The sequence below is a fragment of the Pan troglodytes genome, chromosome 20, assembly GCF_028858775.2.
Source record: "Pan troglodytes isolate AG18354 chromosome 20, NHGRI_mPanTro3-v2.0_pri, whole genome shotgun sequence".
Taxonomy (NCBI): Eukaryota; Metazoa; Chordata; class Mammalia; order Primates; family Hominidae; genus Pan; species Pan troglodytes.
In genome coordinates this window covers 4,187,286-4,202,633 of record NC_072418.2, presented here as the reverse complement: position 1 = coordinate 4,202,633, position 15,348 = coordinate 4,187,286, and positions in this window count along the sequence as shown.

The following is a 15,348-nucleotide window of genomic DNA, read 5'->3' as shown; positions in this document are numbered from 1 at the left end:
CTTCCTTTCAGAGTTCGCAGCGGGGAAGCAGCTGGTTTAGGCCTCCAGAAACCCCTTCAAACTTGAGGCTGGGGTGAGGGGCTAAAAAAGGGGAACTGGGAATGGTGGGTGTGCAGGGGAGGTGCTGAGTATAAGCTCTGTGTGTTCATGAATTTTGGTGGCTTAAAAGCGCAGGCTGGCCTCATCCTAATAAGGGCCGGGTTGCAGACCACCTTGAGGAAATCTCTGGGATTTTACAGGTGGGTCTCCGTGCTTGGCCTGTCTCCAGATTAGCTCCTGAAACGTTCTTTCTTTTTTCTTTTTTTTCGAGACAGTCTCGCTTTTGTCACCGAGGCTGGAGTGCAGCGGCACGATCTCAGCTCACCGCAACCTCCACCTCCCAGATTCAAGTGATTCTCCTGCCTCAGCCTCCCGAGTAGCTGGGATTACAGGCACACGCCACCACGCCTGGCTAATTTTGTATTTTTAATAGAGATAGGGTTTCTCCATGTTGGTCAGGCTGGTCTCAAACTCCTGACTTCAGGTGATCCACCCGCCTCGGCCTCCCAAAGTGCTGAGATTACAGGCGTGAGCCACCGTGCCCAGCCTGTTCCTGGAACTTTTAGGTAATCACATAATTAGATAGATGCATACAGTTAGGTAAACTTGCAGAGTGTGAGGGAGTTTATGGTGAGAAAGGGGAGGACATGTTTCAAAGAAAGTGCATTTCAAGGTCGGGCGCGGTGGCTCATGCCTGTACTCCCAGCACTTTGAGAGGCCAAGGTGGGTGGATCACCTGAGGTCAGGGGTTCGAGACCAGCCTGGCCAACATGGCGAAACCCCGTCTCCACTAAAAATACAAAAATTAGCCAGGCATGGTGGCGGGGGCCTTTAATCCCAGCTGCTGGGAAGGCTGAGGCAGGAGAATCACTTGAACCCGGGAGACGAAGGTTGCGATGAGCTGAGATCGCACCATTGCACTCTGTTGCCTGGGCGACAGAGTGAGACTCCATCTCAAAAAAAAAAAAAAAAAAAAAAAAAAACAGCATTCCAGGAAACTATTTCGCTCTCAGTTGCTTTCTTTTTTCCTTTTCTGAATAAAAACTCAGACTGCTGTGAGTTTCACTTTTTCTTTTTTTAGCTTAAATACACATCTCTCCATCCCTGGATGCCTCATGCAAACTAGCCAAGAGCCCCTGTTTTGCTGATTTGTTTAAAAAAAAAAAAAGACAGCCTTTATTTGGTAAGTCATTAAATCCAAAGCCCAGATTCTCTGCATCTAAAAAAATGAATCTAGGCCAGGCATGGTGGCTCGTGCCTGTAATTCCAGCACTTTGGGAGGCTGACACATGAGGTTTGCCTGAGGCCAGGAGTTTGAGACACGCTGCCATCTCTGCAAAAAAAAAAAAAAAAAAAAAAAAAGAATTGCTGGGTCCGGAGGGGCACCGAGTAAGTGAGACAGCTGGGACAGCTACTCAGGAGGCCGAGGTGGGAGGATCACTGGAGTCCAGAAGGTCAAGGCTGAAGTGAGCTATGATTGTGCCACTGCGCTCCAGCTGGCAAATTTTTGTATTTTTTAGTACACCATGTTGGCCAGGCTGGTCTCAAACTCCTGACCTCTGGTGATCTACCCGCCTCAGCCTCCCAAAATGCTGGGATAGTGCGAGCCACCATGCCTGGCCTTCTTTCGGGTTTTTGTTTTGCTTTGGGGTTTAAGCTAGTTTCAGTCATTATTTCAGCCTCTACTGATGGGACCCCTTTTTTAATTGACAGTGTTCTTTATCCAGAACTTTTCTTTTTCTTTTTTTTTTTTTTTGAGAAGGAGTCTCACTCTGTTGCCCAGGCTGGAGTGCAGTGGCGCAATCTCAGCTCACTGCAAGCTCCACCTCCCGGGTTCACGCCATTCTCCTGCCTCAGGCTCCCGAGTAGCTGGGACTACAGGCGCCCACCACCACGCCTGGCAAATTTTTTTGTATTTTTAGTAGAGACGGGGTTTCACCATGTTCGCCAGGATGGTCTCGATCTGTTGACCTCGTGATCCGCCCGCCTCGGCCTCCCAAAGTGCTGGGATTACAGGCATGAGCCACCGCGCCCAGCCTTTATCCAGAACTTTTCAAAAGTAATGTGGCCCACAGCCGTTGTGCTGGCTCACACCTGTAATCCCAGTGTAATCCCAGGACTTTGGGAGGCCGAGGCGGAGGGATTGCTTGAGTCTAGGAATTTTGAAATTGCCCTGGGCAACACAGCGAGACCTTGTCTCTTTCTTTAAAAAAAAAAAACAACATAGCTGGGAATGGTGGCGCCTGTAGTCTCAGCTACATGCCGGGAGGCTGCGGCAGAAGGATGGCTTGAGCCCAGGAGGCAGAGGTTGCAGTGAGCTGAGATCACACCAATGCCACTTCACTCCAGCCTGGGTGACAGCCAGACTGTCTCAAAAGAAAAAACAAATGGAACGTGACCCTCCCGACTCACAGTAATGGGTCAGGGTCCGGCATCGAAATGTTGCAAAATCATGGAGTCGGTTCCCCAATTGTGAGCTTAGTGGCTGCAGAGAATCAGCCAGAAGCCTAAGTCAGACACTGGCGGGCTGGGTGGCCCCAAGTGACAGGCAGTCAAGAAATGACCAGGACCAAGCTCGGGGGCTCACGCCTGTAATCCCAGCACTTTGAGAGTCCAAGGTGGAAGGATCGCTTGAGCCCAGGAGTTTGAGGCCAGCCTGGGCAACATAGTGAGACCTTGTCTCTACACAAACATTTTAAATTACCCAGGTATGGTGTGTGCCTGTGGTCCCAGCTACTTGGGAGGCTGAGGTGGCAGGATCACTTGACCCAAGAGGTCAAGACTGCAGTGCGCTTTCATCAGCATTACTGCACTCCAGCCTGGGCAACAAAGGGAGATCCTGTCTTTAAAAAAATAGGCCTGGGCGGGGCGCGGTGGCTCACGCGTGTAATCCCAGCACTTTGGGAGGCCAAGGTGGGCGGATCATGAGGTCAGGAGATCGAGACCATCCTGGCTAACATGGTGAAACCCCGTCTCTACTAAAAATAAAAAAGCCAGGCGTGGTGGCGGGCGCCTGAAGTCCCAGCTACTTGAGAGGCTGAGGCAGAAGAATGGTGTGAACCCAGGAGGTGGAGCTCGCAGTGAGCTGAGATTGCGCCACTGCACACCAGCCTGGGTGACAGATGGAGACTGTGTCTAAAAAAAAAAAAGAAAAAAAAATAGGCCGGGCATGGTGGCTCACAGCTGTAATCCCAGCACTTTGGGAGGCCGAGGTGGGTGGATCCCAAGGTCAGGAGTTTGAGACCAGCCTGACCAACATGGTGAAACCCCGTCTCTACTAAATATACAAGAAATAGCCGGATGTGGTGGCGCTTGCCTGTAATCCCAGCTACTCAGGAGGCTGAGGCAGGAGAATAGCTTGAACCCGGGAGGTGGAGGTTGCGGTGAGCTGAGATTGTGCCACTGCACTCCAGCCTGTGTGACAGAGCGAGACTCTAAAAAAATAAACAAAATAAAACAAAACAAAATAAAATAAAATAAAAATAAGACCGGGAGTGGTGGCTCACGCCTGTAATCCCAGCACTTTGGGAGGCCGAGGCGGGTGGACCACTTCAGGCCAGGGGTTCTAGTTGTGGGATATAATGGCGTTTCTCTTCAAATAATCTGATCAATCATTTATTCTTTAATTCATAGTACCCCTCCTTTCCCTTCTTTTTCTCCTTTTTCCTTTTTGCCTTTGTTAAATGCCTAGACACGCCTCAATACCAAGCGTTATCAGCATCAGCTTACATTCCTTTCCTTATTTTAAAAAAAGACTAACTTTCTAGCTCATCACAGACACCCCCTTCCCCATTCTCTCCACTTTCTTTTTCTTTCTTTTTTTTTTTTTTTTTTTGAGACAGAGTCTTGCTCTGTCACCCAGGCTGGAGTGCAGTGGCATAATTTCCGCTCACTGCAAGCTCCGCCTCCCGGGTTCACGCCATTCTCCTGTCTCAGCCTCCCGAGTAGCTGGGACTACAGGCGCCCGCCACCACGCCAGGCTAATTTTTTGTATTTTTAGTAGGGACGGCGTTTCACTGTGTTAGCCAGGATGGTCTTGATCTCCTGACCTCGTGATCCACCCGCCTCAGCCTCCCAAAGTGCTGGGATTACAGGTGTGGGCCAGCAGGCCTGGCCTGGACAATTACTTCCTCTGAGAGGCCTTCTCTAACCAGTCATATGGAAAAAATAAAAAATATTGTTATTATATCACTCTATTTTATTGTTATTTATCTATTTTTATTTATTTATGTTTCTTTAACATTTTGATATTTATTTATTTTTGAGACGGAGTCTCGTTCTGTCACCCAGGCTGGAGTGCAGTGGCATGATCTCGGCTCACTGCAACCTCCAACTCCTGGGTTCAAGCGATTCTCCTGCCTCAGCCTCCTTAGTAGCTGAGATTACAGGCATGTGCCACCACGCCCGGCTAATTTTGTAGTTTTAGTAGAGACGGGGTTTCTCCATGTTAGTCAGGCTGGTCTCGAACTCCTGACCTCAGGTGATGCCCCCCCCCCCCCCGCCTCAGCCTCCCAAAGTGCTGGGATTACAGACATGAGCCACCACGCCCTGCCTAAAATATTTGTTTTCATAATTAAAAACATTGTTTCTTAGCCAGGCCCTGTGGCTCATGCCTATAATCTTAGGACTTTGATTTTTTGTTTTTGTTTTTGTTTTTGTTTTTGAGACGGAGTTTCCCTCTTGTTGCCCAGGCTGGAGTGCAATGGTGCAATTTTGGCTCACTGCAACCCCTGCCTCCTGGGTTCAAGCGATTCTCCTGCCTCCACCTCCTGAGTAGCTGGGACTACAGGCATGCGCCACCACACCTGGCTAATTTTTCATATTTCTAGTAGAGACGGGGTTTTACCATGTTAGTCACGTTGGTCTCGAACTCTTGACCTCAGGTGATCCACCTGCCTCAGCCTTCCGAAGTGTTGGCATTACAGGCGTGAGCCACCGCGCTGGCTTTTTTTTTTTTTTCTGCGACGGAGTCTCGCTCTGTCACCCAGGCTGGAGTGCAGTGGCGCCATCTCCGCTCACTGCAAGCTCCGCCTCCCGGGTTCACGCCATTCTCCTGCCTCAGCCTCCCGAGTAGCTGGAACTACAGGCGCCCGCCACCACGCCCGGCTAATTTTTTGTATTTTTTTTAGTAGAGATGGGGTTTCAGCGTGTTAGCCAGGATGGTCTCAATCTCCTGACCTCATGATCCACCCACCTCGGCCTCTGTACTTTTTTCCTATTGGCTGGGGTCGGGTCACACAATCTAAACTAATTTTGGTTGGCTAAACATTTGATTTTTTTTAGATAGGGTGCGTATGTAAAAGAAAGGGGAGGCCGGGCACGGTGGCTCACGCCTGTAATCCCAGCACTTTGGGAGACCGAGGAGGGCAGATCACGAGATTAGGAGATCGAGAACATCCTGGCTAACACAGTGAAACCCCGTCTCTACTAAAAATACAAAAAATTAGCCGGGTGCGGTGGCACGCGCCTGTAGTCCCAGCTACTCGGGAGGCTGAGGCAGGAGAATCACTTGAACCTGGGAGGCAGAGGATGCAGTGAGCTGAGATTGTGCCACTGTACTCCAGCCTGGGCAACAAGAGCGAAACTCTGTCTCAAAAACAAAAAAGAAATAGTATTAGACAAAGTGTGATGAAAACTGAAAAAAATTAAGAAAGTTAAAAAAACAAAACAAAACAAAACAAGAATGCGTCCAAAAAAGGAGAGGAGTTCCCCGCAAGACCCTCTGTTTCCACATGGCTGAGGCCAAAATCAGTATCAACTTCCCTGTCACCACCTTGTTCAGCTTGTTTCTTTGCGTCAGCATCCCATTAACTTTCTGATTTGTTTGTTTGTTTTGAGACGGACTCTCGCTCTGTCACCCAGGCTGGAGTGCAGTGGCATAATCTTGGCTCAGTGCAACCTCCGCCTCCCAGGTTCAAGCGATTCTCCTGCCTCAGCCTCCTGAGTAGCTGGGACTGCAGGTGCCCGCCACCACGCCCGGCTAATTTTTTTATAGTTTTAGTAGAGATGGGGTTTCACCACATTAGCCAGGATGGTCTTGATCTCCTGACCTAGTGATCCGCCTGCCTCGGCCTCCCAAAGTGCTGGAATTACAGGCGTGAGCCACCACGCCTGGCTATATATATATTTTTTCGAGACGGAGTCTCGCTCTGTCTCCCAGGCTGGAGTACAGTGGCACGATCTCAGCTCACTGCTACCTGTGCTTCCCGGGTTCAAGCAATTCTCATGCCTCAGCCTCCCAAGTAGCTGGGATTACAGATGCCTGCCACCACGCCTAGCTAACTTTTGTATTTTTAGTAGAGACGGGGTTTCACCATGTTAGCCAGGATGGTCTCGGTCTCACCTCATGATCCACCTGCCTGGCCTCCCAAATTGCTGGAATTACAGGCGTGAGCCACAGCGCCCGGCCAGGGATGTCTCATTTATTTCACCTCCACCAGGACAGGACGTTTTGGTGTTTTTTGTTTTGTTTTTGAGATGGAGTCTCACTCTGTCCCCCAGGCTGGAGTGAAGTGACATCTCGGTTCACTGCAACCTTCGCCTCCCGGTTTCAAGCGATTCTTGTGCCTCAGCCTCCTGAGTAGTTGCAATTACAGGCGCCCGCCACCACGCCTGGCTAATTTTTGGATTTTTAGTAGAGATGGGAGTTCGCTGTGATGGCCAGGCTGGTCTGGAACTCCTGATCTCAGGTGATCCTCCCGCCTCAGCCACCTAAAGTGCTAGGATTACAGGCATGAGCCACCGTGCCTGGCCTTGGTGTGTTTTTTGTTTTGTTTTTTTTTTTGAGACAAGATCTGCCTCTGTCACCCAGGCTGGAGTGCAGTTGTGCAGTCATAGCTCACTGTGGCCTTTGCCATCCGGGCTCAAGTGATCCTCCCACCTCAGCCTGCCATGTAGCTGGGACCACAGGTGTGTCCCGTCACGCCCGGCTAATTTTTGTTGTGGTTGAAATTTTTGTAGAGTCGAGGTCTTGCTGCCCTGCCCAGGCTGGACTTTCATTCTCGGCGGTATCCCTATTGCCCAGCACGCACGTGGGCAGCCCTTGTTGCTGTTATCCTGGCAAGTCAAGTGGGATCGCCCCCGCCTCTCCTGGGAGCCCTGCACCAGCCTCTCGGACCCTCCCAAAATCAAGTGGACACGGTTGCCACCTACCGACCAAAGGCAGCTGCACCCCAGTCACGGGGCTTCCGGCCGGATCTAAGCACGTGTTTACACCCTTTCCCAGAAGGTCCACACCCACCACACTCGGCTCCGGTGGGCGGGAGACAGTGCTGGCAACAGAGAAAAATCACACTCCCTGATCAGCAGTGCGGAAGTTTAAAAGCTCTGTGCTAACACTGGGGTCAAAAATGGAGTGTCACCCGGGCGCGGTGGCTCACGCCTGTAATCCCAGCACTTTGGGAGGCCGAGGCAGGTGGATCACAAGGTCAGGAGATCGAGACCACCCTGGCTAACATGGTGAAACCCCATCTCTACTAAAAATACAAAAAATTAGCCGGGTGTGGTGGTGGGCGCCTGTAATCCAGCTATTTGGGGGGCTGAGGCAGGAGAATGGCGTGAACCCTGAGATCACGCCAATGCATTCCAGCCTGGGTGACAGTGCCAGACTCCGTCTCAAAAAAAAATTTTTTTTTTTTTGCAGAGACAGAGGTCTCTCTTAGTTGCCCAGGCTGGTCTTTTTTTTTTTTTTTTTTTTTGAGATGGAGTCTCGCTCTGTCGCCTAGGGGTGCAGTGGCATGATCTTGGCTCACTGCAAGCTCTGCCTCCTGCGTTCACGCCATTCTCCTGCCTCAGCTTCCCGACACCACCCCCGGCTAATTTTTTTTTTTTTTTTTTTGAGACAGAGTCTCGCTCTGTGGTCCAGGCTGGAGTGCAGAGGCGTGATCTCAGCTCACTGCAAGCTCCACCTCCCGGGTTCACGCCATTCTCCTGCCTCAGCCTCCCGAGTACCTGGGACTACAGGCGCCCACCACCACACCTGGCTAATTTTTTGTATTTTTAGTAGAGATGGGGTTTCACCGTATTAGCCAGGATGGTTTTGATCTCCTAACCTCGTGATTCGCCCACCTCGGCCTCCCAAAGTGCTGGGATTACAGGCGTGTGACACCGCGCCCAGCCCCAGGTTGGTCTTGAACTTGTAAGGCTCAAGTGATCCTCCCACTCTGCCTGCCAAACTGCTGGGATTATAGGCGTGACCTAAGGCACTTGGCGTGGAGATAGGAAGTCTCTCTCTGTGGCCCAGGCTGGAGTGCAGTGGAAGCTGATCATGGCTCACCACAGCCTCAAACTTCTGGGCTCAGGGGATCCTCCCACATTGGGCTCCCGAGTAGCTCAGACCACAGGCATGTGCCCCGACACCTGGCTAACCAAATTTTTTTTTTTTTTTGTAGAGATGGGGTCTTGCTGTGTTGCCCACGCTAGTCTCAAACTCCTGGGCACCAGTGATCCTCCTGCCTTGGCCTCTCAAAGTATTTGGATTACAGGCTTGAGCCACTGTGCTTGGCCCCCTCCGAGACAGGACTTTTTAAAGAGATTATTAGGTTCAAATGACATCCTGAGGGTGCGCCCAAATCCAATCTGACTTGTTTCTCTTTAAGAGGCAGTTACAGCCAGGCGCGGTGGCTCACACCTGTAATCCCAGCACTTTGGGAGGCCGAGGCGGGCAGATAACCTGAGGTCAGGAGTTTGAGATCAGCCTGGCCACCATGGTGAAATCCTGTCTCTACTAAAAATACAAAAATTAGCCAGGTGTGGTTGGCGGGCACCTGTAATCCCAGCTACTTGGGAGGCTGAGGCAGAAGAATCGCTTGAACCTGGGAGGCGGAGGTTGCAGTGAGCCGAGATTGTGCCTCTGCACCCCAGCCTGGGCGAGGGAGCAAGACTTCATCTCAAAAAAAAAAAAAGAAATAGGCCAGGCGCGGTGGCTCACGCCTGTAATCCCAGCACTTTGGGAGGCCAAGGCGGGTGGATCACTTGAGGTCAGGAGTTGAGACCAGACTGGCCAATATGGTGAAACCCTGTGTCTACTAAAAATACAAAAATTAGCCAGACGTGGTGGCGGGCGCCTGTAATCCCAGCTACTCAGAAGGCTGTGGCAGAAGAGTCGCGTGATCCCAGGCGGTGGAGGTTGCAGTGAGCCGAGATCGCGCCACTGCACTCCAGCCTGGGTGACAAAGTGAGACTCTTAACTCAAAAGAAAAAGAAAATAAAGAAAGAAATAAATAAGTTAAATAACCCAATTCCTGGTGGGCTGGTGGGAGCAGAGGGTGCTGGGTCTGGTGTGTCGAGGGGACGGGGCTGGGTGCCTGCAGGGAAGGTCGCTGGGAGGGTCCCCGGCCCTGGCCCTGCTCCCTCCCCGCATCTCTGACCTCGTGGTTGGGTGATGCTATTCTAAGATGCCCCCCCCCCCCAACTTCCTTCCTTCTCTTGTCAGGAACCCACTTCCTGAGCAGGTTCCACTCTCTCCCCTCTGGGAGGGGTATCCCTCCGCAGCGCTCAACGCCCCTGACCCTGGAAGGAGGCCTCCCGGTCCTTTCCCCAAAAGAAGCCTGGCTACAGAATCTTTGAGGCCAAGCTCAGAATGACAATACAGGGCCCCTTGTTTAAAAATGTTTAGAAATTTTTTTTTTTTCTAAGACAGAGTTTTTTTGCTCTTGTTGCCCAGTCGGAATACAATGGTGCTATCTCGAGTCACGACAACCTCTGCCTCCTGGGTTCAAGCGATTCTCCTGCCTCAGCCTCCCAAGTAGCTGCGATTACAGGCATGTGCCTCCACGCCCGGCTAATTTTGTGTTTTTAGTAGAGACGGGGTTTCTCCATGTTGGTCAGGCTGGTCTTGAACTCCCGACCTTAGGTGATCCGCCCCCCTCGGCCTCCCAAAGTGCTGGGATTACAAGCGTGAGCCACCGAACCCGGCCTTTTTTTTTTTTTTTTTTTTTTTTTTTTAAAGAGACGGAGTCTTGCTCTCTCGCCCAGGCTGGAGTGTAGTGGCATGATCTCAGCTTACTGCAACCTCCGCCTCCTGAGTTCAAGCAATTCTCCTGCCTCAGGTTCCCAAGTAGCTGGGTCTACAGGCATGCGCCACCATGCCCAGCTAATTTTTGTTTTTTCAGTAGAGACGAAGTTTCACCATATTGGTCAGGCTGGTCTTGAACTCCTGACCTCAGCTGATCCGCCCGCCTGGGCCTCCCAAAGTGATGGGATTACAGGCGTGAGCCACCGCACCCAGCCAATTTTTAGGAATTTTGAGACAGCAACCACAGAGCATTATATCATGCCTAGATTCCTCTGAGTGTGGGTCCCCAGCGGACCCCTGAGGCCTCTGCCTGCGAAGCTGGCGCTAACCAAAGTGCTCGTCTAACTCCGTGGTTTTATGAACATTGATTTATTTGGTTGTGGTAAAATACGCATAATATAAAGTTGACCATCTTAACCCTTTTATTTTATTTTATTTATTTTTTTGAGACAGTCTCGCTCTGTCGCCCAGGCTGGAGTGCAGTGGCGCAAGCTCCGCTCACTGCAAACTCCGCCTTCCCGGGTTCACGCCATTCTCCTGCCTCAGCCTCCCGAGTAGCTGGGACTACAGGCGCCCGCCACCACGCCCGGCTAATTTTTTGTATTTTTAGTAGAGACGGGGTTTCACCGTGTTAGCCAGGATGGTCTCGATCTCCTGACCTCGTGATCCACCCGCCTCGGACTCCCAAAGTGCTGGGATTACAGGCGTGAGCCACCGCGCCCGGCCTCTTAACCATTTTAAGTGCACAGTTCAGCTGTATTAAACTCATTCACACGCTTGTGCGACCATCACCTCCAGAACTTTCTGATCTTTGCAAACTGAAACTCGGCCCCATGAAACGCTCACTCCCCATTCCCCTCCCCAGCTCCTGGCGGCCTCCATCCTACTTCGTGTCTCTGTGAATCTGAGGACTCGAGGGACCTCCTAGGAGTGGATCACACAAGACGTGTCCTTTTGTGTCTGGCGCCTCCCGCTGAGTGTAACGTCCTCAAAGTGCATCCGCGCGTTGTGGCCTGAGTCAGAGCCTCGCTCCTTTTCTTTTTTCTTTTTTTATATTTTATTTTATTTTATTTTATTTTATTTTTTGAGACGGAGTCTCGTTCTGTCTCCCAGGCTGGAGTGCGGTGACGCGATCTTGGCTCACTGCAAGCTCCGCCTCCCGGGTTCACGCCATTCTCCTGCCTTAGCCTCCCCAGTAGGTGGGACTACAGGCGCCCGCCACCACGCCTGGCTAATTTTTTGTATTTTTGGTAGAAATGGGGTTTCACCATGTTAGCCAGGATGGTCTCGATCTCCTGACCTCGTGATCCACCTGCCTCGGTCGCCCAAAGTGCTGGGATTACAAGTGTGAGCCACCATGCCCGGCCTCGCTCCTTTTCATGCCTGCCTCCTATTCCAGCGTGTGTATAGGCCATGCTGTGTTCACCCAGTCATCTGTCGATAGCCACTGGGACTGCTGCTACCTTGTGGCTGTTGGGAATCAAGGTACTACTGACATAGGTGTGCAAATATCTATGGAAATCCCTGTTTTCCATTTTTTTTTTTGAGACGGAGTCTCGTTCTGTCGCCCAGGCTAGAGTGCACTGGCACAATCTCGGCTCACTGCAACCTCCGCCTCCTGGGTTCAGGCGATTATCCTGCCTCAGCCTCCTGAGTAGCTGGGTCTACAGGTGCGCACCACCACGCCCAGCTAGTTTTTGTATTTTTAGTAGAGATGGGGTTTCACGATTTTGACCAGGATGGTCTCGAACTCTTGACCTCGTGATCTGCCCGCCTCGGCCTCTCAAAGTGCTGGAAGTACAGGTATGAGCCACCGCGCCCAGTCCCATTCTTGTAAGTATATGCTGAAAAGTATAAATATTAATATTTAATCACAAAGCTTATTTAGAAATCTAGTTTTAGCCTGGGAGGCAGAGCTTGCTGTGAGCCGAGCTCGTGCCACTGCACTCCAGCCTGGGCGACAGAGCGAGACTCTGTCTCAAAAAAAAAAAAAAAAAGAGAAATCTAGTTTTAGGCCAGGTGCTGTGGCTCACGCCTGTCATCTCAGCACTTTGGGAGGCCAAGAGGGCCACATCACTGGAGGTCAGGAGTTCTAGACCAGCCTGCCCAACATGGTGAAACCCTGTCTCTACTAAAAATACAAAAATTATGGCTGGGCGCAGTGGTTCACGCCTGTAATCCTAGCACTTTGGGAGGCTGAGGCGGGTGGATCACGAGGTCAGGAGTTCAAGACCATCCTGGCCAACATGGTGAAACCCTGTCTCTACTAAAAATACAAAAATTAGCTGGGCGTGGTGGCGGGCACCTGTAATCCCAGCTACTCGGGAGGCTGAGGCAGGAGAATTGCTTGGACTCGGGAGGCGGAGTTTGCAGTAAACTAAGATTACATCACTGCACTCCAGCCTGGATGACAGAGTGAGATCCTACTCAAAAAAAAAAAAAAAAAAAAGTCACCCAGTATCTTGTTCTCCCACATCATCTATCTCGGTCCCGCTGGGGGGGGTTTTCTCAGGGGGAGACCCAGGATTGCTTTCTGAACACAGCAGCATGGACCTTCTCATGGGACCTCCTCTTCCAGGGATCCTCCCTGCAGGGTCCTATCCATGAGTGTGAAACGTCTCATGTGCCATTATTGTTGCACCCAAAGCCAGAAACACCCTACATGTCCGTCAAGAGGGGACTGAGCATGGAGACGGCAGGTCAGCTCCTGGGGCCCCTTGCTTTGCATGAGAGGATTCCCGAAACAAATAGCATATGTGGCTGGGCGCGGTGGCTCACACCTGTAATCCCAGCACTTTGGGAGGCTGAGGCGGGTGGATCACTTGAGGTCAGAAGTTCAAGACCAGCCTGGTCAACATGATGAAACCCCGTCTCTACTAAATATACAAAAATTAGCCAGGGGTGGTGGCAGTCACCTGTAATCCAAGGTATGCAGGAGGCTGAGGCAGGAGGATTGCTTGTACCCGGGAGGTGGAGGTTGCAGTGAGCTGAGATCGCACCATTGTGCTCCAGCCTGGGCAACAAGAGCGAAACTTCATCTCAAAAAAAAACACAAAAATACAAAAATTAGCCGGGCATGGTGGCTCATGTCTGTAATCCCAGCACTTTAGAAGACTGAGGTGGGAGGATTGCTTGAGGCCAAGAGCTGGAGACCAGCCTGGGCAACATAGCATGACCTCATCTCTACAAAAAAATTGAAAATTAACTGGGTATAGCCACTCCACTGATTCAAATGTTAATCTCTTCGGAAACATTCTTACAGAAATACTCAGAAATGATGTTGTGCCAGCTATATATATGGTAGCCCAGTCAAGGTGACACATAAGAGTAACCATTGGCCAGGAGCGGTGGCTCATGCCTGCAATCCCAGCACTTTGGGAGGCTGAGATGTGTGGATCACGAGGTCAGCAGTTTGAGACCAGCCTGATGAACATGGTGAAACCCCATCTCTACTAAAAATACAAAAAAAATTAGCTGGTTGTGGTGGCAGGGGCCTGTAATCCCAGAGACTTGGGAGGCTGAGGCAGGAGAATCACTTGAAACCAGAAGGCGGAGGTTGCAGTGAGCTGAGATTGCACCACTGCACTATAGCCTGGGCAGTAAGAGCAAAACTCCGTCTCAAAAAAAAAAAAAAAAAAAAGGCCTGGCGCGGTGGCTCACGCCTGTAATCCCAGCACTTTGGGAGGCCGAGGCAGGCGGATCACGAGGTCAGGAGATTGAGACCATACTGGCTAACACAGTGAAACCCCATCTCTACTAAAAATTTAAAAAATTAGCCAGGCGTGGTGGCGGGCGCCTGTAATCCCAGCTACTCGGGAGGTTGAGGCAGGAGAATGGCGTGAACCCGGGAGGCAGAGCTTGCAGTGAGTGGAGATCGCACCACTGCACTCCAGCCTGGGCAACAGAGTGAGACTCCCTCTCAAAAAAAAAAAAAAAAGAGTAACCACCACATCTTGCAGATTTATTCTGCATAAACATAAATAAAACTAAAAAAAAAAAAAAAACAATTGGGCAGGCACGGTGGCTCACCCCTGTAATCCCACCACTTTGGGGGGCTGAGGCGGGTGGATCACCTGAGGTCGGGAGTTCGAGACCAGCCTGACCAACATGGTGAAACCCCGTCTCTACTAAAAATACAAAATTAACTGAATGTGGTGGCGCATGCCTGTGATCCCAGCTACTCGGGAGACTGAGGCAGGAGAATCGCTTGAACCCAGGAGAATCGCTTGAACCCGGGAGGCAGAGGTTGCAGTGAGCCGAGATCGTGCCATTGCACTCCAGCCTGGGCAACAAGAGTGAAACTTCATTTCAAAAAACAAAACAGAATAAAACCCAACAATTGCCAGGCATGGTGGCTCACGCCTGTAATCTTAGCACTTTGAAAGGCCGAGGTGGGAGGATTGCTTGAGCCTGAGAGTTTGAGACCAGCCTGGCCAACATGATGAAATCCCATCTCTACAAAAAATACAAAAATTAGCTGGGCATGGTGGTGCACGCCTTTGGTCCCAGCTACTCGGGAGGCTGAGGCAGGAGAATCACTTGAACTTGGGAGGTGGAGGCTGCTGTGGGCCAAGATCGAGTCGCTGCACTCCAGCCTGGGTAACAGAGTGAGACTCTTGTCTCAAAAAAAAGAGAATCTGAGAGTGGTAAGTATTGCGGTGGAAATAAACAGGGTGATGGGATAGAGGTAATGGGGTAGAGGTGTGTGTATGTGGTTGGGATTTAGCTGGGGTGGTTAGCAGAAGCTCTTGGATGTTGTGGCCCTCCTGTAGAGCCAGAGGATGCCGGAGAAGGAAGCCAGGGGGCCATATGGGGAAGGGCCCTGCAGGCAGGAGCCATAGTACCTGCAAAGGCCCTGAGGCAGGAGCACTCCTGGCCAGGCCAGCATGGCTGGGGCAGACCATGAAGGGGAAGAGGGACTAGTGGCTCCCCCCATTTTCAATGTATGATTTTTTTCATTTTTATTTATTTATTTTTATTTTTATTTTTTTTGAGACAGAGTCTCACATTTTCACCCAGGCTGGAGTGCAGTGGCGCTATGTCAGCTCACTGCAAGCTCCGCCTCCCGGGTTCACGCCATTCTCCTGCCTCAGCCTCCCGAGTAGCTGGGACTACAGGCGCCCGCCACCACGCCCGGCTAATTTTTTGTATTTTTAATAGAGAGAGGGTTTTACCATGTTAGCCAGGATGGTCTCTATCTCCTGACTTCGTGATCCGCCCGCCTCGGGCTCCCAAAGTTCTAGGATTACAGGCGTGAGCCACGGCGCCCGGACTTATTTTTTATTATTTTATTT